The 26,386-nt window shown below is 40.9% G+C and overlaps 1 protein-coding gene across 1 annotated transcript in view; it reads right to left on the bottom strand.

Annotated features, from left to right (window-relative positions):
- Positions 1–9,413, bottom strand: part of LOC138284468 (uncharacterized) — a 146,471-nt gene extending 137,058 nt beyond the window's left edge. The window contains exon 1 of the mRNA XM_069223254.1: positions 9,358–9,413. The gene's annotated coding sequence lies outside the window, so the exon portion shown is untranslated. The remainder of the gene's footprint in view (positions 1–9,357) is intronic.
- Positions 9,414–26,386: the final 16,973 nt, after the last annotated feature.

Below are 26,386 nucleotides of genomic sequence, written 5' to 3'. Positions count from 1 at the left end.
CAGAACAAATTTTGATTAGATAGGAAGCGCAATCCTCTTGCTGAGAAGTATTTTTTTTAAAACTTTTTCTTGAAGGTACTGAGGCCCTTTATTATGAAATGCCCTACGAGTGATAATAAATGCTTTACATTTGATTCTCAACTTTACGGGTAACCAATGCAGTTGTTTCAGACCTTGACTAATGGATTGGCTTTTAGGGATGTTTAATCCAAAGCGGGCAGCTGCATTCTGAACTGGCTGAAGCCTATTTACCTGCTCCTAGGGGATCCTAGGTATAGTACATTGGCATGGTCCATTCTTGATGTAAATAATGCATGTACAATGTCTTTCTGGGTAGCCACTAGGAGATATTTTAATGTATTTCTTAAAGAAGAGACAAACAAGTGGCAGCAGCGGCATGCACCTGTAGTTTAACTGATAAAGCTGTGTCCAATTGAACCACTAGATTTTTAGCAACTGATGTAGGTAATAGTCTCCTTGTACTTAACTTACATAATACACCAAAGATTGATATTTCCCATTGTCAGAGTTCAGCTTAAACAACTGCTATCCATCCAGCTAGCAACTGCTGAGAGACATCCCTGAAAGTTACGACCATTGTATCATTAACATTTTGGAAAGCCAGCATAAGATTTGTGTTGGCTGCATAACATACAATATTGGACAATTTTTGCAGATATTTTAGCCACAAATTTCTAACTATCATGAACCACTGTAACAGTAAATGTTATAAATGCAACTGTACTTGTATACAGTGTTTGGGTTTGAAATAAATATTGAGGAAAATAAAAGGATGTGCAAATCTTATAGGAAACCAACATCGAGCAGCAGCATTCTTCATGTTAATTCAGGTCATCCATACAGTAAAAATGTAATATTGCATATGGGGAATTATTATGACTGAAACATAATTGTAGTGGTGTCAAAATATATAATGAAGAAGAGAGTCAAGCGATGAGTTGTTATGGTCAGAGAGGTAATCCCAGGAGACTCTTGAGAGAAGCCAAACAGAAAGTGGAAAAAGTTGAAAGAAAAACCCTGCTGAAAGACAAAAGCAGCAGAAAGATATGGATATCAGTTGAACAGATAAGGCTCATAACTACTTTGAATAGCGAACATAGGGAGCTAGTAAGACATTTTAAAAGACATTGGAATATTTTGAAAAAATGATAAGGACATCAATAAATATATTGGTGACTATCTATTGATTACTTGTTATAAAGCAAGATTCCGAGAGATGGTCTTACGTTTATAAATTGCAAAACAAATTTTTGTGTTTATTTCAATGCATTTGTAACAGGTTTTACATTGGCTCCAGAGTTAGAATGTTGAAAACCAGAATTCAAGAACATTTAAGATCAAAAGAAAATGACAGAAACCCATCCGTTGCAGAGCGGTTCAATGCAAAATATGATATAGCTTATCTAAAAGATATCAAGCTTTGGGGTATTGAGCACTGACAAGGCAACAGAAGAGGAGAGGATAAACCAAAAACCATTCCCACCAGGGAAATCTGGTGGATTGATAAATTAGACACAACTGAATATGGCCTGAATATTGAAAATGTATTCTGGCAGCTCCTAATACGGAATAATTGGCATGACGTTTTTACGGCAACTATTTATTTAAAATATATATATATTTTCCAATAAATAGTGAGTCATATTATGGAAGTATTCTTTCAAAGTGAGATCGTGTTGGTCTTCTAGTATAGGAGTTTTTAAAGTGTGAACATTTTAAGTGGCTGTTGTTGAGCCTAATATTGTTCTTTTTGGACTCATGCATTATATGTATATAGTTGTAATTTGTAGTGGGTAGTGATATAACAATAAAACACATATAGATATTTTTTGTTAGCAGAAATGTATTCGCACAAATAGTGAAATGGAAATGGTTAATACACAAGTAAGTACTTTGAACTGAATGAACAGGGAGCTCGATTCCCCAATAATCCATGTAATTTATTGTGTACTGTGGTGTTTTGTTTGATGATAAAATTAGCTGGACTCGCCAGATTAATATTAAATTGCAGCACTTGCTTGCAAATTCTGGGGGGTCTCTAGGTTTGCCGCCAGGCTTGACACATACCCCATGTGCATCTATATAGTGCAAAAACTGTGCCCGCTGCTACCTATGGGGAAAGTATTTGGAGGTATTCAAAGGTGGATAAAGTGCAAACTACAGAGAATGGTATTTTGAAGGTATGCTTTTGGTCCCTCAATCAACTTCTGCCTCCATTTATTACAGCAAACTATGCCTGCGTTTTATTCAGTATATCATAAAGGTAGCGCCTGCTGCGGCACTTGATCTGGACAAAGCCTCAAGCAGCACTGAATAGGGACATTGTAGCCAATTGCTTCTACCATGTACACTCGTTTGAGATACGATAGCTGTGTTATATCAGGGAGGTGTATTCATCTATGAATATTCTGTTTATTCCTACCTAGGGTTGTTTCACCTTTGACTGCATAACTAAAGGCCAGATTACGTGGGGTGGTGAGGGCCTCAAGGGATCGACATGACTTCTTGAAGAGCTTGTGGTCTCACACTTACTCATTCCCCCAGAGTGCGGCACGCAGCAGTATTTGAGCGATATTTTATCTACCACCATAAGTACATTCTAACCAGGTTTTGTCTCAATTTAGTTCATTTGATGCAAGCTTACCCACTGAGCAGTCAATGAACTAGAGAAAGGAGGATCTGTCCTTCTGATGGTCGTTCTGTGCAACGCAATATTCACTTTGTTTCCTTATGCACTTTTTACTGCTCTATTGGGGTGAGATTTGTAAGGGCCCATATTTTAAATCTTAGGCAGGCCTTCTTGTTCCTACAATCCGTTCCTAATCATCTGATATGTTTATCAATTTTAAATTATGCACCCATGCTGTGAGCATTAAGACGTTTTTTCCTGGTTTGTACGCTATGACTATATCCAGTTGTCTGTGTCTATCATGTTCTTGTAGATATATTCTACTTCATGCTTAAGAGTCATGGACTAGCTGTGGACATTTATTTGTATTAGTTTTAAAAATTCATTTCTTCTCACTGTACCACTGACATGTCCTGGACTTAGCTATATGTGAGGGTAGTGCCAGGTCATCATACGATTAACATGGCAGATCATTAGCTAGATGTTTGTTTAGGTTTAAACAGCCTGTGCTGCTACTTTCAAACTTTGTGTTTAGCCATTGGGAGTTGGTACCAAGACCTGTGACTATGCTTTTTTTGCTAATACATCAATGGTGCTGTTTTTATTGTGTACTCTGTTTTAAATGTATTGTTAATATATCAAATGTGTTGTTTTTATTGTGTACGATTATGGTTTTCTATGTGTAAACCGAATAAAAAAATAATGACTGAATATCACAAATGGATCTGTAAAAACATTTTTTTAAAACAGTAGAGGAATTGAAATAGGTAAAGTAGAGGAATCATTTTATTAGCAGAATTGCATTTGAACAAATAGTGAAATGGTTAATACATAGGAAAGTACTGCGAATTGAATGAACAATGAGTTTGATTCCCCAATAATCCAGATAACTCATAGTGATGTTTGCTATTATTATTTTTTTATTTAGTATGCAAGTGACAACTCTTTGTTGGTGAGTATTATTTAAATAATATCACAAAAGGATCTGCAAGAATTTTTTTTTTTAAAGTAGAGGAATTGAAGTAGATGAAATAAAGGAATCGTATTGGGTGGAAGCTTGTAAAGTGGATTGGATAAAATAAACTCACTCAGGTTCTTATTGGTGTACTCGAAGCTGGATTAGGAAATTGTATATTTATTGGTCAATTTTGAGCTACCTGGTAAGTTTAAGAAGCTCTGGTCCCTATTGGTGTACTTCTATTCAAATAAGGAGTCAGTGTTTTTCATTGGCTCGCTCAGGTTCCTATTGGTGTAGTTCTAGCCAATTATAAAACAGTGTTGTGTTGGCTCATTCTTAACTAATAGGTAAGTATATAACTAGTGTGATGAAGGTGAAACCCTCATTCATGAGCTGCCGGCGGGACAATGAACATGTAGTGGAGATCGGGAAGATCAAAAGGTGAGAGATTAAGACAGTGAAGATTTTGATACACTATACCTTAACTATAGTTAGGCTGTTTGTGTTGTACGGGTGAAAAGAAATGTGGCAAAGTATGCTTTTAACTTTGAATATCCTTTTTTTCCTATTAATTTGAATATGTTTGAATGGGAATCATTAAAATTGTGATTGGATTTTTGACCATTGGGATTGAATTATATGTAAAAATGTTTGCTAAATAAGTAAAGGAAATACCAAAGTCAGAGTTTTAGAAAGTATGGCAACATTTTAGATAAGAGTTATCTTTTCGTGGATTACAGAACAAAGGTTAGTGAGCTCTGATTGTTCCGTTGATTTTGTAGAATTACTTATTAGTAAATGAAGATATGCTGGGAATTTAACCTGACATTGAAATTCAGGATCATTAATTGGTAAATTTTGGATCTATAAGATAGTTCGGGAATACAAAATTCAGAAAAATCTATCTATCTATCTATCTATCTATCTATCTATCTATCTATCTATCTATCTATCTATCTATCTATAAATTTTGAAATTTAACTGCATAACCTACCTTTCCCCATGACACATAAATACAGGAAAGGATGCACACTTTTGTCTTACACTCTCTCTATCTCAGCAAAAAAGAAGCGCTGCCAGTAGATCACTGTTAATTAAAACTACTCTCCTCCTTCCCGTCACATCAAGGGCCAGACTTATCAACGTCTAGCACTAAGCAATGCAGCAACTCAACTTACTGTGCTGCGTCAAATGGAGAGAGCAGGAATGCGCCATTATAACTAACATATAACACATTCCTGCTCTCTCTCTGCACTGGTGCACTTGCGCCAATACAGCCACCCTTGTGCAATGGTGCAAGGGTGGCTGCATTATAAACAGGATGGTTTCTGTGCAGTAAGGGACACCTTCCTGCACAAAAACAATCCCCAGAGGCATTCTCCTCTTTCTATATGTGCTGCAGAACTCAGCACACGTAGAAAGAGGAAACAACGAGGAGAAATAAACATATTTCTCATTGTTATGCCTCACCTGAGAAGGTGTAGCATTTTTATGCAGTTCCAGGTTTACAAGTCTTAGTAAATCTGGAAATAAGCCACAAACTATTGGTGAATGCATGGGGAACACCCACGGTCCACCCATGCAACGCCTCCCAACACAGAGTAACACAGGGCAGTGACTTGCACTACCTTGCGTTACTTCAGATTTACTACATCACGCAGAACCACTCAAGGTGGCACTACATGGCATTATAAATCTAACTTAAGGGCTTGCTTTGCCTTGCGTCACCTTGTATGATGCCAAGGCAATGCAAGCCCTTGATAAATCAGCCCCACATACGTTTTGAGTTTCTGTGAGCCCTGAAGCAGAAGAAAAATAAACTTCACTGATTTTTTAGAGCAGAATGGATGAAAATAGTGTTAACATTAAAAGGCTCCATTTCACCACATAAGAGGGTTTGTGTATTCCTGTCCTGTTCTATGTGAGAGTGAAGAGGAGGGTTGGGCACAAAAAGCTCTGCAAACCTTCATGGATGCATGTGACTGTACGATGATGGATGCTATTTGTTAACGTAGGTTGCATAAAATTTCAAACTTTCAACGTTTAAAGTGAAAGAATTCATGTTTTGGATCAAAAAAGCAATAAAAGATTTTTTTAAACAATAATTTATGTTTTCTATTAATTTAGAACAAATTAGCCTCCCCGTCCATCTTGTTTTGACATCGCATCTAGCACATGATTTGAATTGCTATTTATTTTGTGCTCCAATATAGAGTTGTTGATTTCACTAGTGGAGAAAATGATTCCTCGTAGCGGACTGATCACGATGTACTTCCGCAAGGACAGAAAAACAGTTCCAAACTGAATAACATTCTATGTAACATTTTATGTGCTGAGAACGCTTATTGTGAAAGCTAGGACTCAATGTATTAGAATGGTGAGAATATTCTTGAATGTATTTTGATGCAAATGTTACTCTTTGATTAATTTCCATTGGTTATGAGCAATCTGACTGATCTAGTAGCAGAGCTGATGGTTCTGAATGGATCCGTCAAGTACTGTCTAGACCCTTATAGGTATATTGGCCTTAGAACCAAGAACTATACCTTCATTGTATAGGTGGTTGCTCCCCGAGATCCAAACTGACCCAGCCCGCTCCCCGATGCTGACCAGAGATGGCTGTGAAGAGACGAGGTGGCTGACGCAGTACTTTGAAAACAACATGAGTACCAATAGGTACCATTGTGTGTATAAATGAGTGCAGACGAGAAGAGGTACAGGCGAGTTGTAGAGCAAGGCGAAATGGTGAAATTTAATGGATGGGTTTTGAATTTAACTATTATGTGGATTTGAATCTCAGATTCATGGGGTCGGTGGCCATCGGTTCTTTAATGTTTTTTGTGGATTTTTGACGATTGTGCTGTATAAATTACTTGTCGTGGCTTGCATTGGTAAAAAGTACCTTAGGTGTAACTCAGAAATTATCAGGCTGTTATATTGTTTTCTAAGGTAAGGTATACTTGGAAAAGCTATCAGTCAGACCTAGATAGGGACATAACTTTGCTTTGTGTGGTTGTATTAGTTAAGACTGATCGTTGTTCATTCCTAGATGCATGTGAATAGACACATTGATAAGGGCAAACTTCCACAGGTCGAAAGTCTGCTAATGCATGAGTGGGGTTCTCGATAAAGTAGTTCTTGCAGAGACTTGTTTTCCCATAAAGAAGCACACAAGTTGAAATTGTGAGACAAATTGGTGTTCAGGAGAGATTGATAGCACACAAGCGGTTTACATCACAGGCACTGTGCAGGGCTAGGCTGGCAAACGCTGAAGAGCCGAGCTGCGATTGGCCGACCACTGATTTAGTCGCGATGTGATTGGAAAATGAATGGGTGACCCCATGAATGAAAGAGAAGCGAGTGAAAGGCGAGGGGAGTAGCAGTTGACGTTGAAAGGCATAATTCGTGGGGATTCAGTCCTTGAAAAAAGCAATCAGAGCTAGAAAAGAATGAGAAATTTCCAACAGAAGGCACACCAGCAAGAGAAGTGGTGAAAAAGAAAGGGTGGCACACATGTGAATGGCCTAAACAATGATATTAATATACATAGAAAGGTGGAGAGTTAATTTCCGCTGTGTGGCACTGTGTGGGAACAGATGGCGAATGAGAAACACAGAAAGAGGTTTGTGCTAAAGACACAATGGAAGTTTTGTTCCTGGCTGAACAGTCGGGATGATGATAGGCAGAGAAGGTGGCAGGAGGACATGATTGAGGAAGTAGGCGCTCACCCTCTGGCAGACAGCGAGGGCCTGCATAAGGAGAATCCTGCCCCCCTAAGAAGCCTAAAGGAGGGTTAAACCCCAAGAGTAAAGAAGAGCATGCTCTCTTAGATGAAATACTGAAGTCCAGACTACCCTGTATAATGCAGCACAAGGAGCAAGAAATATACCCCAAAATCCAGCATAGAATGGATGTAATGCACCATAGAAGTGAGTGCACCCCCACGCTGTACCGAGGCAGGAAGCACACAGACCCTATTGGCCCCAAGTGCTCCTTCAGCCATGACCCAGCCTAGCATGAGTCTCCTGCCAGCCCCTGTAGCAATGAGTGCCCCTCACGCTCAGCTTGCTCCAGTCAGGTAAGTACAGGGTCCAAAAATGTCTTCACTCCCCGAGATCTGATGGAGGAACCAAGCACACTCCCTCGCCCCCCATTCCCTCAAATCACCCACTCCTCCCCCCATTAAGGCCACAGTTCCCAGTGCAACCCCAGTATCTGGCGGATAAGAGCCACGGAAAATAAACAGTGCCCAACTGAAAAACTGAATTTGAAGAGATTGTCAAGGGAAATGCGGGGTTAGATTTCCTAGGACACTACACTGAGGAAGAATTGATTTAATTGGGCAGAGAAGTTGCAAGAGTGGCACAGGAGGTGCATGCAACGATGGAGACTAACTAGTGGATGAGTGTGGGTATGATCCGACCCAGGGAAAGACGTTGAGGAGGAACGCTTGAATAGTGAGAGTGACAGGGACTTGAGGGCTTTGAGGACAAAGGGCTTGCAAAACGCGTGTGAAGAAACTGATTGAACGCATCAGTGAATGGGATGATCTGGAGAGGTTCGGGGAACAATGGTCAATGAAGGAGACTTTCAAGGTGAGATGGAGGAAGGAGATTACAGGGGAAGCGAAGGGAGAGGACTCAGGAGTACCAGTAAAGGCGCACACCAAGGGGAGTTCAGGGAGGGTCTTATGTACATGTTCCAAGTTCTCGAGCCGATAGGTTCCATTTCACAAATTCACTCGCCAAATTAACGGAGAACCCTGAAGTGGTACACTCATATAGTGTACCTTTCTCCAAGATGCCGTGGGATGGCTTGGATATGTTGTTCGAAGTGCCAGTCCAGAAGGACCTGTGGGCAGACTGTAAGAGGGCGGCATACTGGCCAACACAGGAACCCAGAAAGTAGCAAACAAAAATGACCCATACTCAATATGGAAGACCAGATACGATACACTTATATCCCACGTTAAAACAAAAGTTCTCCTAAAGGAAATGGAATTGTTCAAGATATTCAGAACCCAAGGAATCAGTCCACGTGTATTTTCAGCGCCTGATACAAGTATACAGGGAACACAGAGATGGAAACCTGACTAAAAAATATTACTAGCCCGACTAGAGGATCCAAACCCGGCTACCCACACCAGAATTCGTTTATTAGGGGGTGTCATGCCCCAAGTACCCCTCTGGATCTACGTACTGCCATTTACAATTATTAAAGAAGCCCCAGGGGTAATTTGGAAAAAAAGATTCCTCTGAATGACTTAATTTACCATGAGGTTCACCACTCAAGCCCCCTGCCCACACCACTCACTTGAATAATGCCAACCTGTTGCTGCCCCCCCTCGCAAACCCTGGTTGGGCAGTTAATTCTTCCATTGTTGCTTCCCGAGGTCTCATTGTCCCCGTCCTCCTCGTACCGGACATGCCGATAGATCCGATTCAGACGGGATACTCCCGATTTTTTAAACCAAAATGGCTTTATTTTGACTGTCTGCCCCCTGAAGTTACCTCTTCTTTAAAATAGGTCAATGAAGGAAGTACATTCTCCTGACTGTTGTTTTTTTAACTCTCCCACTCTCCTCGTCTAAAATGTTGGCATGTTCTATGCGGTACTGGGATCTTGGCTGCTCTTTTTACCTAGTTTCCAATCTTGGCTCAGGTTTGACCTACCTCTCGTCCGTGCAACTCAAAATGCCAGTGGCCTCACACAAGACAGTGGTACCAACGTCCACCATGCACATCTGTACCTGTTGCCACTTGCCAGGACCTCCGTAGTTTTCTGCAGCTCTGAGGTAAGCGTGGGTTTGCCCTGTTTGTGTGTGTTTGTTGCTGGGAGACATTGGAAAGGGTAAGGTGGAGATAAGTAAACCAATACTCCCCTCTAGCGGTGGCAGTCTCAAACACAATCTAGAACTCGAAAGTTTCAATGCTGACAAAGAGCCGGTATTTCTATAGTTTACCGTGTACGGAATATCCGTTACCATTTTTCTTCCTATTTTAGCTCAGAGTTGGAAGCTGCATGTTAAAAACATTTGGGGATGATGCAGACCAAAGTGTATAAAGTTATTCCGTCAGCCCGGCTTGTTTTCATTCAACCTTCGCGCTTGGTACTGACTACATAAACAATGTTGCTTTCAAGGGCCCACTCTAAGTAGTTGACAGCAGGGAGCCACAGAATAGGCAGTTTGTTTTGGAATGTGAAATGCCCAGCGGCAGCCACCATCACAAAGCACAAGTAAGCGAGGAGGGGTTTGTGAAAGAAAAAGGAAACAGACAAGGTAAGGTTGCAAATGCTAGGTGCAGAGGGATCGAGCGAGGAAATACAAGAGCATAAAATATGTGAAAAACAAGTTTAAAGGGAGAGGACGGAAGCGAGACAGCAAAGAAGGAAAATTGATAGACGATAGGCTGGAAGGCGAGAGGAAAAAACAGATCATGGGGGAAATAATGTCGTTTACCTAACATTTTATGACCGCACCGGAGCCCGGGAGATAAATATATTTCAGAGTCACTGCAAGAATGATTAAGAATCGGGATAAATGTAGTATGGCCGGTATTTTTCTTTCTTAAAGTTGGCAAACCTATGACTGAGGCATCAGTGACCCCTTTTTTAGGGTCGAGCACGCAAGCGCTCTGGCCCCTGTTGTAATCTCTGTTGGCTTTTAACCACACCCATATCTCGTCAATCAGTTTTGTTGGCTCGTGGGCTTGCCTTTTAAAATTCGCTTGATTTCATTAGTGAAAGGCGTGTATACCTCATGCCTTTTCCAATGTTTAGCCCTCCACGAGAGGACCGATAAACTACTGAAAACATACGAGACTCCGGCCCATATTTATACTTTCTTAGCGCCGCATTTGCGCCACTTTTTGACGCAAAAGCGGCGCACACTTACAAAATACAATTGTATTTTGTAAGTTTGCGCCGCTTTTGCGTCCAAAAATGACGCCAAAGCGGCGCTAAAAAAGTATAAATATGGGCCTCCGTGTTTTCTGCATGACTTCTGGACTACTTTTTATTTTTTATTTTTTATTTCCTACGCAGCGCGATCCCGCTGGGCAGTAGTCAAGCACTTTGCATGACATCGACCCTGTTACATGGATAATTGCACTTTAGTCGGTTACATGGATAATTGCACTTTTGCAGATACATTTGACTACGAGTGAACTTCTGTTTCCTTTTGCGTGTCTCCTTCACGCTCATGGCGGCCATCGGCTTGCTTATGTGAAACTTTTTTACTTTTCATTTTCAGTTTATGTGGCAAGAAAAGTCCGGTTAGGAATTTAGTACTCTAATAGCTCTAATTCAAGCAAATGCGAGACCCATTGCATTGCAAATGCTTGTTGGTAAACTGTAAGTTATTTTACAATATTGTGGATTCCTGGTAAAAATGCTCTTCAAAAATCATCTTGCAAACCTTGTGCACTTATTAAAATAGCACTTTCTTGCATTTGGTCTTCTGGTCTTCCAGAATATCTCCATAAATGTTGCGAGTAATTGATTCAGCTATCTCGTGGCTTCAGAAGCCATGCTAATACATTCCTAGTTTCCTACAAATGACTGTTCCCTGCTCTCTCATTAGAAGTCTTAGGTGAACCTGGATCTTCAGAAGTGCTTCTGTCGGGACCGTGGAGCAAGTTAGACTAACAAACATGTTGACTCTGTTGAGACTATTATTATCATTGTCAAGAAGGAAGTCTCTATTTTCCTGCTCATGTGTTCATTGTAACTGGTGGAGAATCTTAGGAAACCAACTCTTTTCTGAAACAGTTTTTAGGGTGTCTGTACCCACAGTCAAAATATATGTTGTTCTCTCTTGTACTAAACAAATCTAAGTCTGGTTGCCCTCGTGCTTTGAAATTATATAGAATTTTCTGTTGTCTATTCCAAAGGACACTATTTGCCAGAACACTATTTGCCATGCCCTTTTTTTCTCCTAGCAACTATTATGCAGTTAGGTAATTGTCTTCAGGGCCCAGTACCAAATGTTTTAGACTTCTCTAGACTTTTGGGGTTAGGGAAAGCATGTCTTGTCATGTTTCAGGATGTTGTAATGGTTGTCATATTGTCTGTCAGCAGTCTTGTTTTCCAGGTCAGTTTTTACAGACTTCAGGGCTAGACCTACCATCCTGAGTTGCAATCCGTTTATATGTAGAAATGTTTCGAGAGGTGATCAATGACCTTGTGAACCAAGGTCCTCGATGTATCGTCCCATCATCGATGCACCTTATATTAATGGTGATGTAGGAGGTGAGGAATGGTGTTCTTCTTATTTTAAATGCACTGCAATTTTCTAAGGAGCTCTGAGTCTCCATTATTATTAGTATATATTAATATTAGTATTAGTGTTTGTATCTTTGGCTGTGAAGCATGTACGGATGTGCATTTACGACCGAGTATATCTAGATAAGGGGTTACTTCTTATGGTGCATTCCCTGTGTGGCCTGTTAGGCACTGGACAAGAACTGGGTGACACCCTATTGAATGTTTTCCTGAACCCGCCATGCTCTTCAGAATTCTTCTTGCTCAATTGGATTACTGATTCATGCCAACTACCTTCAGCTATCATATAATTTCCACTCCTGCGGGCTGCACAACCTCCACTACTAGACCCAATGCATGATTGGTGACAGTAGATCCCTTCACTTGTGCTTTTGATGTTCCCATATGGATTCTAGATCTTAGCACTGTGATCACGAGCCTCTGTGCATCCTTGTGGAAACCATATAATACTTCCTGGTTTCTTAATAGTGCCTCCGGTAAGGTTGGGTCATAAGATCTTTGCTGATATTCATGAATAGAACAGGGACCTCACTCCTCAGTAAGTGGGAATCAGATTAAGAAATGAACATATATGGAAAAGACACAGGTGGCATGGGATGTTTTTATGGCAACATATTACACAGGGATGTCTGGCTACATGTATGTACCTTTCTGAGCCACAGTCTACAAGATGTCTTGCAAAAGCGTGCACTGATCACTAGTCTGCCCCTTTAAAACGGATTACAATCGGGACAGTTGTAAATTAAGCTGGTGTAGCTGCCTTTTCTCTATTTGACTAGGTTTTAGGTCTACTTTGAAGTGGCTTATTTTATTTTTGGTAGCACAGGATTTTATAGGAAACAATCCAGTGCAAATTTAAGAGTAGATCAATTGTAAGTAATAACTGAATTTAAAAGTCCAGGTTTCTTAGATCTTTATAAGTAGTGTCTTAATTCCCATTTAAGAACTAGTGCACGAAGAAAAGTTTCCGCTGGAGAATTTGGATAAGAAAGTAACTCGTAGTGAAATTGAGTGCTACGGGTGCAGTGATGTATGCATAGAATAGGGTTGTTGAACCTGTTGGTGGTATCGACCAGTGGTATAGCTCGATTTCCATGGGCTCTAGTGAAAACAAAGTAACTGTGCCCCTCACTAGGATTACATATCATTCTGTCACAGTGGCAGACAGTCATTATAGCAGGGAGGGAGGCAAGCCACACATGCACACTCATTCAATAATAACAACAACAATAATACAATGATTTATAAAGCACATGGTTACTCCAGACTCACGCTCAGGCATTCACACACATGCACACATACACAGCCATTCCCACATCTGCACACACACAGCCATTCCCACATCTGCACACACACAGCCATTCCCACATCTGCACACACACACCCATTCAAACATCTGCACACACACACACCTATTCACAACACTCACTGTTCTGAGGTGAGGGTAGGATGCAGTGTGACGTGTTTCAAGGGGTTGAAATTAAGCCCTTTCATTGATGTAAACATGAATTCCAGCTGCAAGAAGTAGATTGCTATTTTCAGGTTAGACATTGAGCCCTACACCCCGATAAAAACTTGCCGCAGTTAGGTGTCTACAACCTGTTTACCGGATATGAGGGACCTAAAGGCCTCATTTCCAACATAAACATTATCCTAATGCATAAGGGTGCCACATCAGAATTGCATTGCATGAAGCACTGGCAAAGTGCCCCAGGCACACAAGTCTCACAAACATAGTGGCAAAAACTATGGGCAGGCATCCCTTCTCTATGTAAGAGGGTGCTAAACAGAAAGCACCTACCAGCACTTGGCAAAACGTAAACAAATGTCGGATATTTTTTCTGAGACAGGTGGCAACCCTACGCAGAGAAGAGCAGTGTATCAGTTCCATGAAGAGCAGAGGTGGAGTTTAATGTGCCCAGAAAGATGGCAAGGGCCACTGCAGAGAGGGCAGTGGAGGCAAGGAGTGAACAGCGGCTTTGCTTATAGGACTGTGGTGAGAGCTACCACTCACTAAAAGAGGAACCAGAAAAATGAAGATAAGTTGTTATACGGTTTCTACTCAGATAATAGGACTGCATACTAAGGACGGTGGAACTTCAGAATGTGGGAGACTGGGTCCATTCACACCATCAGTAACTGTTGGCCCAATTCATGGCTAGCTCATCGGGCCTCACCCAAACCCCCCAAACCTATCGGGGTGCAAGGTGATTATGTCATCCTGAACATGGCACTCTGACTCCCCAGGGAAGTTGTGGAAACTGACAATACCCTTTGGTGGTATTACTCATGCATGCCAAGGCGAGAAAGTTTTCAATACATTTAATGAAGCAATCACAATCTGGTATTAAGAGAGTAAGCTGTAATAATTAGCAGATGAAACAAAGCAAAGTAATGAGCATTAAAACATGGTAAAGAGGATAAACGATCCCACCATGGTGAAGATGGTTCTAGACATTCAAAAGGTGCTGGGGGTTCCTACCTAACTCTAAAACTACGCTGAAAGCATAGTGGGTGTACCCTTCTGCTTTGCCCGATTTAAGGGATGAGCCCCAACCCCATACCTGAAGGCAGTGTCAGGAGTCGGCTTGTGGTTTGGATGGCAATCCTCCCAGGAGTCTGGTAGAATAGCGCCCGCAAGCATCATGTCACACAGCATTCATCCCAGGATAGTTATGGCTGGAATGCCTTCTGCCCGTTCCTGGTCAGTGCACTCTTTATATAAGAAAGTCGTACCTTGTTGGAAGAATAGTTCTAATGCAATGCTGTCTAGATGTTAGAAGCTGTCTCCTGAACAAGCAACATAAAAACTAGGATATTGTGTATAGTGTTCCGAGCCTTGAACCAAAAGTACAGATTACATGTTGTGCAAAGGCTAACTATACAAGCAACTTGTATCACAGATTCCTAGAAGACTATCATGCACAAAATGTGTGTAAATGTCACTAATAAAAGCAGCTTAGATACAACAAATAAAATATGAAAATGTATAATGACACAAAAGACAGGGGTGACCAGCTCTAGTCCAAGAGGCCCAAATGACAGCCTGCCCTTGCTACGGAGAAATACAGTTTCTAAAGGAAAGGCCACCTAAAATACTTAAAGGCATTAAAATGTTCACACCGACAAGCAGAGCAAACTATTAAAAATGAGCCACTTAAAACAAACAATTTGCTTAAAAACAAAGGCTGAATTTTAAAAGTCTTAGGCAGCCATGAGTTCATCCAAAACATCAGTGGAGATGGAATCCAAGAGGGATCCTGCATCTGCAGACAACTTAACCCCCAAAGCCTTGGTGAATAAATCAAAGTAACAGACATGATCCAGAGCCCCAGTCTCTGCAGAGGAATCAGCATCCTGTGCAATGCCTGCAGTTGTTGAGCCATACCCTTGGAGCGGTATCAACCATATCCATATAGGATGGCCCGTAAAGGTATCTTCAAGCAATCGTAGTCTCGTAAGACAACTCCTAAAATGAGCCCTAAGCGGGAACTTTACAAAATACATGTCCGTTGATAGTGCGCTGTGCAAGACACACATCCTATGCACATTCGAAAGGGCGCCCTTAGACAGCAGAACACAGGCTGCACACTGTATAACCATACTGGTTGGAAAGACAAAGACCAGTTGTTCTTTAGTTCCTCCAGCAAAAGTATGCCAAGGTGCTGTATCAGATGTTCATGACACAGCCGGACGTGCAATAGTTCCATCACCACTTGGCTTTGAGAACAGGGAGTGCATAAATGATGGAATGAATCCAAAGACATTCTGGAAAGTGCTGAGAACATCAGACCCAATTGTTTTTAAAAAGTATACAACACCAGCAGTGTTGGAAGCATTAAAAATGCAACTCACAAGTTCAAGGAAGTGTCCTGGAAAGTTGGAATTTAAAAACGACCATCTTGGAGGTTGGCTTTGCCACTTGCAATTCAAATGTTTCACAGGCAGAAGTAAGCACCACATGTTTTTGAAACAATAATGCTTTTAGTCAGCGCAGCGTGTCGAAGCTAACATTAAAGATCAAAATGGAAGGCCGCAAACTTACTACACTAAACTCGTATGGGGGAAAAACAGTACGTGACCACAGCAGGTCACTATTTGAGAAACAGAAATCACATAATAAACAACTGATCTCATCCTCTAACAGCCTTGATCACTCAACATCAAGTAACTTCTGTTCGAAAGCAACTGAAACACTTGGCAAATTAAGGGGATGGGGAGTCCCTTCAAGAAACATGTCAAATTAGCCACTGGCGCATTACATACGGTGTATAATGTCACATGTTTACAAATCATTGAGTAGCTCACAGAAGTTTCACAAGCACTTCTGTAGCGTCTTACCCAGCCTGGTACCCACAGAATAACAAGGCCACACACGGAGCTGTAAATCCCACATCTTTACTCCTTTGTGTATACCTTTGAACTCCAACATCCGAAACCAAGCTTTCATACATTCTATTTTAACGGTTACATCACAGTGATACAGAGTTCTTGGGGAGCCAGAAAGGTTCTCTTCTAAATCATGCAAAACACTTCATCTCCCCCTCTGTTAAATGAAAAATAAAAAAAATTTAGAAAATCATGAGATCGACACAAATATCTACATATATAGAGAGAACATGTACAGCTATATCTCTTATAATATTCATCTTGGTGCTTTGATCTGTTGACCCGATCTGGTAACTGGAAGCTGTAAACAGTCAACTTCAATGTAGGACATTGCCCATAATGGTAAGGAATCAGCAACAATTATTAAGTTTTCAGAAACAGTTTTTCTTTCACCATCTTGAGTTAAAGACCTATGAGTGACAGGCTTGAAGTGAGAAGAGTCTCTGGTAAGGGAGGTCCCAAGATGTTGGGAAGTCACCCTGTGTCCTTTGGTGAACACTAATTGAAAAGGTTCAGCATCACAATGAGCATCAGATTTTTTTTTTCTGTAACTGTCGCACGATCACCAAATCTCCTTTTCAGAATGAGAGATCTTTTGCATGTCGCCTCTTTTCTGCATACACTTTCATTTTCTGTTTTTGAACCAAGTCCCTTGTACGAATCAGTTTTGCACTAGGCCTGGGTGGAGCTTGCGGAGTTCTGCTATGTGAAATTCCATGGAGTGCCCAAAAAACTTTGCCAGAATGCCTCTTCACTCTGTGGACAGACAGAGTTGTGCTAGCGGTGGCATGCGCACACGGCCATCTTGTTTCTCCTGTTCTGTGAATGGTATTGGGCCTAATTTTCAATCTAGTCTTTATTTTTGTAATCCTTCCCTTATCCCACTTATCCACCCCTGTTTTATATTTATTACATTAGTGTGTGTTTATATGTTTGTGTATTTTATGTTTTTGTCACGTTTTTTAGTTTCTGTGACTTTTTATTTTTTTGCTTTCCCTTAACTTCCTCACTTCTTCTTTCTATTCCTTCTCTTACCTATCTTTTTTTTCTTCCTACCTAGTGCCATGGCAAAGCATGGATGAGGCAGCGCGAGTGCAAGAGGGTGCTGCTAACTGAAAACCTTGCGGTCACCGGCGCCTCCAAAGGGTGTAGCCCCATACCATTTTCACTGAGGAGGTGTCTGCACTAGTTTTTTTTTTTGTGCCTCACCATCTCTCCTCAATGCTTGGCAGCAGGCCCACACCCTGTGGCAGTGTCAGCTGCTGTGGCAGAGTGTGTGCTAGTGTGTGCATAGGTGTACTGGAGTTCGGCGCACCCAGCAGTAGCTGACGCACTGCTGGGCAGACATCCTCGAGTGGGAACAGGACCTGCTCGACCTGATGGGCGTCCAGGTTATGGGACTTTTTGAGTACTGATTACTAATTATTTGTTGTGTCCTACAATGGTATTATTTTTTCAAGTGGCATGCTGCATACATTCAGAGGTAAGTTAAGTTCACGTAACGTTACAAATATTATGTGATCCAATTTGAGTGAGCCAGGTACTCGGTGCTACCTAGTTCTGCTTGATGCTGTAGGCGCTCGCTTGGGCTGATTATTTAAGAAGTCATGCAGACTCCTCTGACCTGTCTCAAAGATAGTAGTACCGTGGTAGTAGTAATATCCATCCGTGAGTTAGCGTTCACTGTATTTTAATTTTTATGTCTCTCGTACAGGCCTTAGCAATCAACCTGTGATACGTAATATGCATCTATGAATTGAAAAAGGAAATTGAATGAACTGGTCCACTAAAAGGGGGTTGTGAAGCAAAGATCATTTGTTGCAATGCATTTGTAGTTCCAAATGAATTGCAATTAGGAATAGGTCAACTCAATACTAGTAATAAAGGTGATCTGATTTAGAAAAGTGAAATGCAAATATGTTACTGTGTTTGCCTTTCAATTTGTTTTCTAGAAGATTAACTGTACCACTAATCTATTTTTGTTATCTTCTTTATTTCTTACACCAGCACCCAAGGGGAAGAATAGGGCATTGGAAAGTCAGGCTGAGGTTGCCACCACCAGTGCTACGGTGAGTGGAAGTACCACCACCAGCGCCACGGCTGACTGCTCCACTGGCCCAAGTAAGTTCTCATTAATAATATTTATTTCTTTAACTTTTACCTCCCCTCATTAGAAGAATTTTTCCTTGTTTCTCTTAAAATATGACTTTGTTTTTCAAATCCTCTTTCTTCTATTTACTGTTTGTTGATTCTTGTTATCCCTCCCTGAATTATCCTTTTTCTATATTTCTTGTTTCTGTAGCTGGCTTCCTCCTGTCTGCACTATTCTGTAGCTTTATTGTGCTTGGTTATTAAGCGTTCCCTCTCCCCTAAGTTATATGCGCTATAGTTAGTTATCCCTTTGTCCTACTACCCTTTGTAAGAGTATTCACCATTAGGAGGGTATTCTGCTATACTCTATATTGCCGACAGAAACCTAGATAAACAATTACTTATCTGATCTGCAGTAGAAGTTAGTTACGTACTAACTAAACTAGATTACTTCACACCATAGTTCTCTTACCTGAATAGATGAAGTGATGGCTGCTCCCTCTCTCAATCTCCTAACCCCTTATTGGAGGGTTTCCAAAGATGCATTCTCAATGGTTGTGGTAGTGCGCTAACAGGGAAGGCATCACACGTGAGGTCCCACTCCCACCCAGGTGATCTCCAACTGTAGGATTAATCAAAAGGATTATCCATCACAGGTAACTAAACTGGATGAAAAATAGAGAGTAATTGAGTTATACACATTTATATTATAGCTTTAGAAAGACTGAGACCAGACTAATACCACCATGACACATCAAAGAATACCACTTAGTATAACAAAAACTAGCAATAGTAAAGTAATCTTAGCAATGGTGAGCATTGAATTTAATGGAAAGCAAAGTTACTAAATCCTCAAGTCAGGAAAATTGCACTCAAAGTCTGTAGTCAACAAGGTTAAGCGTTTATGCATAACAAAGGCCTGTATGATGATGCTGACTGTGACGAAAGACTGTCAGGAATTCGCAATCCCATGCTTCATCTTGTCTAATCTGCCAACATCGACAAGGGACACTGGTTAATCATGTTGCTGTAGTGGTTCCTATCCCTGGTCCTAAGTGAGGGTTATATTGTGTACCAATGCTTGTTTGTGCCCTTTATTATACTATAAGCTTATTTGCCCCATGTCCTCAGTAAGGAGTTATATTGCCAATGCTTGTTTGTGTCCAGATGCAATGTTTGTTGTGCCCAGTGCTTGTTGAGAATCCTCGTTACTATAGACCCTCATTGTTTTGGGCCTCTGGCCTTCTTTGTTTTGGTTTTGATTCCATGGTGACACTTGCACGCGCAGAGTGCACTGTGGACGCTCTCCTCACATGTTTTGCCAGACGGGGCTGCACATGCATGGCATGGCCACGTGCTTGAGGAATCCTCACTTTGGGTTGACTATAAAAACCACGGCCACATTCACAACGCACTTGACTTTGATTCCCAGTTCCTGAGAAGCTGCACTCTTCTCCACGTCGGCTCCTTCCTTGATGACATTCTTGTTCCCAATTTTGTACTTCTGTATTTAGCTGTGTGCTGTAATATAGGTGTAGAACTTCGGGAGGTGTTGGTTCTAAGTTATAGAACTTAGTTATAGATGGTGTTCCAGGGATGTCAGTTGCAGCCTGACTGGGGGAGGATCAGCTGTATGGTCATGGAGGAGGAATGCAAATAAGTTAACAATTACATTACCTTCAACATCGTCCTGTTGTGAATGGAGTAAGCATAACAAGACTGTGCCACTTTCGTCAATCAGCCAGAAGACTTCCTCATTAGCCTGGAAACAATCAGAACTTTCAGCTAAGTGCATGTGCGTTTCTTGTTTGGGCACTAGACTTTTATTAACATTTTTCACTTCCTCCTCATTAGAGTTCTTCACCCTTAGCTATAATGCGCTATTGCAACTAGATATTTGTTTACACTAACATCATTCAAGTGACTTTCAGCAGCTAAGAGGAGCATTGTGATGAACGAACCTGCAGTTGTTGTTCGTTATTCCTTATGTTCTTGCTTGATATAGTTTCAGGGAGCTAGAGCAAAGCTGAACTACCATGATTTGGACAGTACATTGGGTAATACCAAGTTGCACTGCATGTGTGTTGGTGAATAAACTTGCAGGTGTGTTCAGACTGTAAGAACATGGCTGTTATAGAACAATAAGGTGGATAAGAACGAATCATATGAGTAACAGTTATTAATTACCCAGGGAGAAGGGAGTTTGGATAGTTCTTTGAGGGTCATAAGGTGATTAGGTTAAAATATTCAAATTTCACAAATTGCATGTATGTCAGGTCTCTCGTGTGTTACTAATACATGTGCTCTTTGCTCATGAATAGAACAAACTTGAAGGAAAACAGATCCCGTATCCTTGCTAATCTGGACAGACTGAACATTGCTCTACTGCACTCCCAAAGAACTGGGTGTCTGGCTGGCCCAGGCGGCAAGTCATCTCACTACCAATTCCCCTTTCCTTTCGTTGCACCTGGCAAGGTTCCTGTGACAATCCGGTAGCGTCAAGAGGTGTTCCGGGAGGTGAAGGGATCATTCATCTCCCCTGCAGACAACCTGCTTTTCAGGTGAGTGGTCACAACAATTATGTTCTTTTATTTATGGTTGCATAAGTGGGGCTGTGGTGGGCTATTGCTCAGGTAATAAAGTATCCCACAGTGAGTTGGTGTCACATTCAACCACATCTGCCCCCATCAAATGTGTGATACATTTGGTGTAAATTAAGTCACACCTCAATAAATCACACAACCTGGTGGAAGAGGGTTAGGGGCTTGATGAATGGCTAAGGACAAATACAACACAAAACAATATTCATCAGGGCAATGAGCAGCACATCATCATGAATCTGTTGTGGAAAGAAATGAAGAAATTAGCATGACACAGTTCAGTTAAATGCATTGCAAACAGTTCTTCTGCCTTGGAGACCCAAGTTATTGGATATTTAAATGATCTGTCATCTATGTTTGAAAAAATAAAATTATTGAGCAGTAAATTGAACCCACTGAGTCATTCAAAATGTGACTGATAAAAGAGAAATTATACTGTATTGCCAAGTTGGGTGGTGCGTCTGCATTTTCCTTGGATATGTCTGTCACTCTTGGGTGCCTGGTTGAACCAGTCCAGTAGGTAAGCAGGCATGTTGAGCTCAGCCTTCACCTTTCATTCATGCAGGACGGGAAAATGCCTGCGGATTGTAAAACAGAAACTGTATTGTAGAGTCAAGGAGAATGACAGAAGGAAGGTAAGCCTCATGAAGAATGTACCAAGAAGACCCATAGCAGCAATAAGAGAAGTTTCACTTTTGACCAGCAGGGTAGCACACACACTCAGCAGCATTTCCCAAATCAACGCAGCTCTCTCCATTCCACATAGCTGAGTAGTAGGCCTCAGATTCCTATTCATCTGGGTTTCCCTTTGAAGAAGATAACTTCCTTCTTCTAGCTGTTGAGGTAGTCCTGTCCTGAGTCCTTTCATCCTCCTCCTGACTCCAAGTAACTCAGTGCCAATCCAGACCCGCGCAAGAGAGACCTGTAGTGCACTGCTATTGAAGAACAGAATAGGAGTATTTTGTGTAGATTTGTGTTTCTTAACTAAAGTGACTAGTCTGGTCTCTGAAGAACCAGAAAAAAGGAGTGGATCGTGCAGGTACATTTTTGGTAAGTTTGAAAGGGACAATCACCTTCAGGAAAAGTAATCACCCGTTAGGCACCAAACATTGCAATTCATCAAAATCAATCATCACTCACAATCACTCAATAATATATCATCACTCATTGGTCCAATAGTTGTAGTTACCCCTTCTCAATTCACAATTATCAATTCACTTTTTAATGATTTATATCTCAACAGAGATCAATGATGTATACAAACATTAAACATCATTAAACTATATAACTACTCTTTCAGTATAAATAAACTGCTAATACATTACTAAAAATGATTTAAAAAAAAATTATACAAATTATGGCACACAAATACATTTGAGTGTGATTTTACTGAGGCAATCAAGTTATTGGTTTTTATCACACTGTGCAGACATGTATTAAAAACTGCTCCAATGCTTCTAATACTGACGTATAGGGACAGACAAACCATACATGCATAATATCTTGAATCCCACCTTTACACAAGTCACATATTTCCAGCTGATCTCCTTTACCCGACCAGTGCTTCGTAGAATTATTAAATTGTAAAATACAGAAGCATTGCACGATTATAAAGTGCCTAGTACTGTGATCAAGCGTAAACTTCAAATATCCTTGGTTATTCTTAAAGGACAGGCTATATGTTCTGTGCAAGCCACTAACCTAAATTCCAGGATTTCTGATGGGTTGAGGACAATTCCCCAATCCCAGTGAGGACTAATGTGACCGAACTGAAGAGTACATTGCCCTCTCCCAAGTCCTCAAGGGGAAGGAGGTTTTGGGAACAGAAAAAGAGAAAATACCAGCTTCTGCTTCATGGACTTCAGAACTGGACTGCTGGACCCGGCACTGCCTGTCATGTTGGGTGTTAGGACTTCTGATTTCTCAAAATACTGGGTTCTTGGTTTTTAGAATTCTGGGCTGCAAAATAATTACTTCATTAATAAATTGAACCTGCATAAACTATTGCAAAATTATACATTGCATAATGTCAATTATTGTTGACACATTGTCCATACTATAATGCTTAACAAGTCTCTTCCTCTTTTTACAATACTTTCAGAGTCTCTGAAGCAATGTCCAAACTCAAAAACCATCAAATTGACTGATGGGCTTCTTTGTGATCTGGCGTAATCTTGTCAATAATAGTTTTGATAATCTTGCTCTATTTCCAATCTCCTAATTCTCAAGGGAGCACTTGTTATAGGAAATATGTCTTTCCCTAATGTCTGTTTAGCGGTATCTTGGATTCCCACCCAAATGATAAATCATGCTGGTTGTTATTGTCATAAATTAGTTAAAAGACAGACAGATACCTGGCATCCTTGTGGTGGTCTTCCCTAACGTATTTCCTCTGCTTCCCAGGTTGTTGCTGTGTGCTGGGATCTGGTTTTGTGGTTTTTGATAGTCTAGGCACTTTACTACTGCTAACCAGTGCTAAAGTGCAAGTGCTCCTGTGTAAATTGTTTGTGTAATTGAATTTTCCATGATTGGCATATATGATTTACTTATAAGTCCTTAGTAAAGTGCACTACAGGTGCCCAGGGCCTGTAAGTCAAATGCTACTAGTTGGCCTGCAGCACTGTGTGTGCCACCTACATAAGTAGCCCTGTAAACATGGCTCAGACCTGCCACTGTTTTTACTGTATTACTGTGTGTGTTGGTACAGATACCTTACACATTATCTCTGGGTTAAGCCTTTCTGCTCGTGCCAAGCTACCAAGGAGATGAGCGGGATTAACCAGGCGTTTTTCTTCTTTGCCCTGACTAGAGTGAGGGTCCTTGTTTGGACAGGGGGTAATCTGACTGCCAACCAAAGACCCCCTTTTTAACAACAGAGCTCTGTTTTGTTTCATTTCTCTAACTTGAAATGAAGTTACTTGCTTGAAAATTTTAGAAGAACCCAAACTGTGATTTTCACCTTTATTACTTCCTCTATTTTACAGGAAATAGGGGGTCGTCGGCAGAAGATGGAAGAGGCCCGATGGGAATCTGCAGGAAGCCGACAGGAGTGCGAGGATCGCCAGAACTGGACTGGAGGCCATCCGGGGGACAAGAAATGCTGGAACTTGATTGGAAGCTGGTCAGAGAAAGAGGAACACCAGAATTTGACTGGAGGCAGGCTGGAGAACAAGGAACTTGACGTGCACTGGAACGCGACTGGAGGTGGGCTGGAGTACAAGAAACTTGACTGGAACTAGGTGAGCAGAGCAATACGTACGAAGGCAAGCAAGGCCCCAGACTCACAAGCATCCTTGAATAATCAAATGTGCGCAGGCCTTTTGGCAGTTGATTGTTAAGGAAATTAGCAATTATCCCCCTTATTGTGGCACATGTTCAATACAGATCACATTGTGAAGAGCACATGTTTTGGCAGTTACAATTGGAGCAGGTGGAAAGGCAGTTGGTTGCCTGTTAAGGAAATGAGCAATTATCCTCCTGATTGAGACACATCTTCAATATAGATCACATTGTGAAGAGCACATGTTTTGGCAGTTACAGTTGGCACAAGTTTAGCAGGTGCCCAATCAACAAGCATTGGTTATAATAAATTAGACATTTGACAAACATTGCTTATTGCAAACTTGGCATTCAAGGATGTAATGAATATACCCAAATAAGTCTGAGTGTTGCAAGCAACAGCATCTTACTGTAATCGAGCTATTGGAGGTGCTAGTGTACCCACAACACTATCTGAATAGAATTTGTAAGTTTTCAAATGGGCACAATGTATGATGTCCCGTGAATAGCTTAATCTGGTGGTCACATTTTTCAAGAACGGTTTTAACTGAGCTGGAGCCCACAGTTGCAAGTGATCAATAGGATATTGAAAATTCTCTAGAGCAGTCTCCAGATTAATGTTGAGGGTGTACACACCTACTTTATCCTTAAAAGTTTAATTCTTAAGAAAGGGTTCTCAAAGTGCCTTCAGACGCATGGAGGGGATTATATGACCATCAGATTATATTAGCAAGGGATCTAGAATATGCGGAAAGGAGGGAAAACTCCAAACTTAATGCCTGCCTGAACTGGAATTGCTTGACTCAGAGATACTATTTTCTGAAGAAACCTCCCTTCGAATATATTTAAAATATACCATTTACCTATATAAATATATTGCAGTGCATAAGAAAGAAAAAGGGGTATCTTTACCTGATAAATATCTAAAAGAAATATAAAATGTCTCGTACCTGAAGAATTATATAATCTTTTTAAAGCTCCTAAATGCACAGATGCCTTGCCTCCTAAAAGTGCTTTTTAAGGTTTGGGAAAATACCCTTCCTAAATATGTATATGTTGTAGCCACCTCCACACACCAGCTACCAGTCAAAGGGGCAGTACCGTCTTTTCCCTCTAAAGGTTACCACCGTAGTTTTAGTAATATTTGTTTTCAAAATGTTTGCCTCAGCATATTCAGAGAGTACATCCATATTATGCTGGAGGCCAATGGTAAATAACTACTTCATCTGCATACATTAAGTCACGTATATTATAAAGTGCAATTTTTGGTGGAAAGTCGTTAATGTTATCAAAACAGGCAGGGAGATCAATTAAATATAAAGAAAACAAAAGTGGAGCTAAAATATATCCCTGCTTCAAGCTATTTTGAGTTAAAAAAATTTAGTCAATCCCTTGTCTCCCCCATTAAAACTCTGCACCAGGTGGGTGTATGAAGTGCAACTTTAAGCCTTAGTAGATCACTAGTGATCCCCAGACTAGTTTCTTCCAAAGGTTAGGTCTGTCAACCCTGTGAAAAGCTGTAGCAAAGTCAACACACATGCAGTATACAACTGGAGATTTAGCCACCACATACTGGTCAATAATAGTTTGCACAATAGCAATATTATCAGTCATGGAGTGCTTGGGTCTGAAATCTGTATGAACTAGTGTCAAGACACCCTTCATGTATGCCCAGTCCTTAAAAAGATCCAAGATGCTTGGTACAAAAATCTTCCCTGTTGCATCAAGTAATGCAATTTGATGATAATTACGCAGTATTAGACAGGAAGCTTTTTTTTGCAGATTAACTACTACACTTCCTGTCCCAGATCTAGAGATATGTCCTGTTGCATAACGTAGTGAGGAGCTTACGCCAGCCTTCTGGGTCACCCAGGAGAACAATTATGGGGATTTTGTCAGGTCCCATTGTAGCTGTGTATCTTACTTTCCTTATGTACGTCTTTAGTTGCTTCACCATAGGAGGGGTAATACATAGACCAGACTCAGAGCTAGACTTAAAAGGAGCCTCACAGTTCATCAAAGAAGAATTGGTCGCATACAAGATAGTAAAATAATTGATCCATTCAGTTTCTTTCTGCTGCCAGTGAATTTGGAAATCAGCTGGCAAAAGATTTTGCTGTTCTTATGTTGAGATGC

The sequence above is a fragment of the Pleurodeles waltl genome, chromosome 3_1, assembly GCF_031143425.1.
Source record: "Pleurodeles waltl isolate 20211129_DDA chromosome 3_1, aPleWal1.hap1.20221129, whole genome shotgun sequence".
Lineage (NCBI taxonomy): Eukaryota > Metazoa > Chordata > Amphibia > Caudata > Salamandridae > Pleurodeles > Pleurodeles waltl.
Note: the sequence above shows the minus strand (reverse complement) of the source record. Positions and strands in the feature narration are given on the sequence as shown.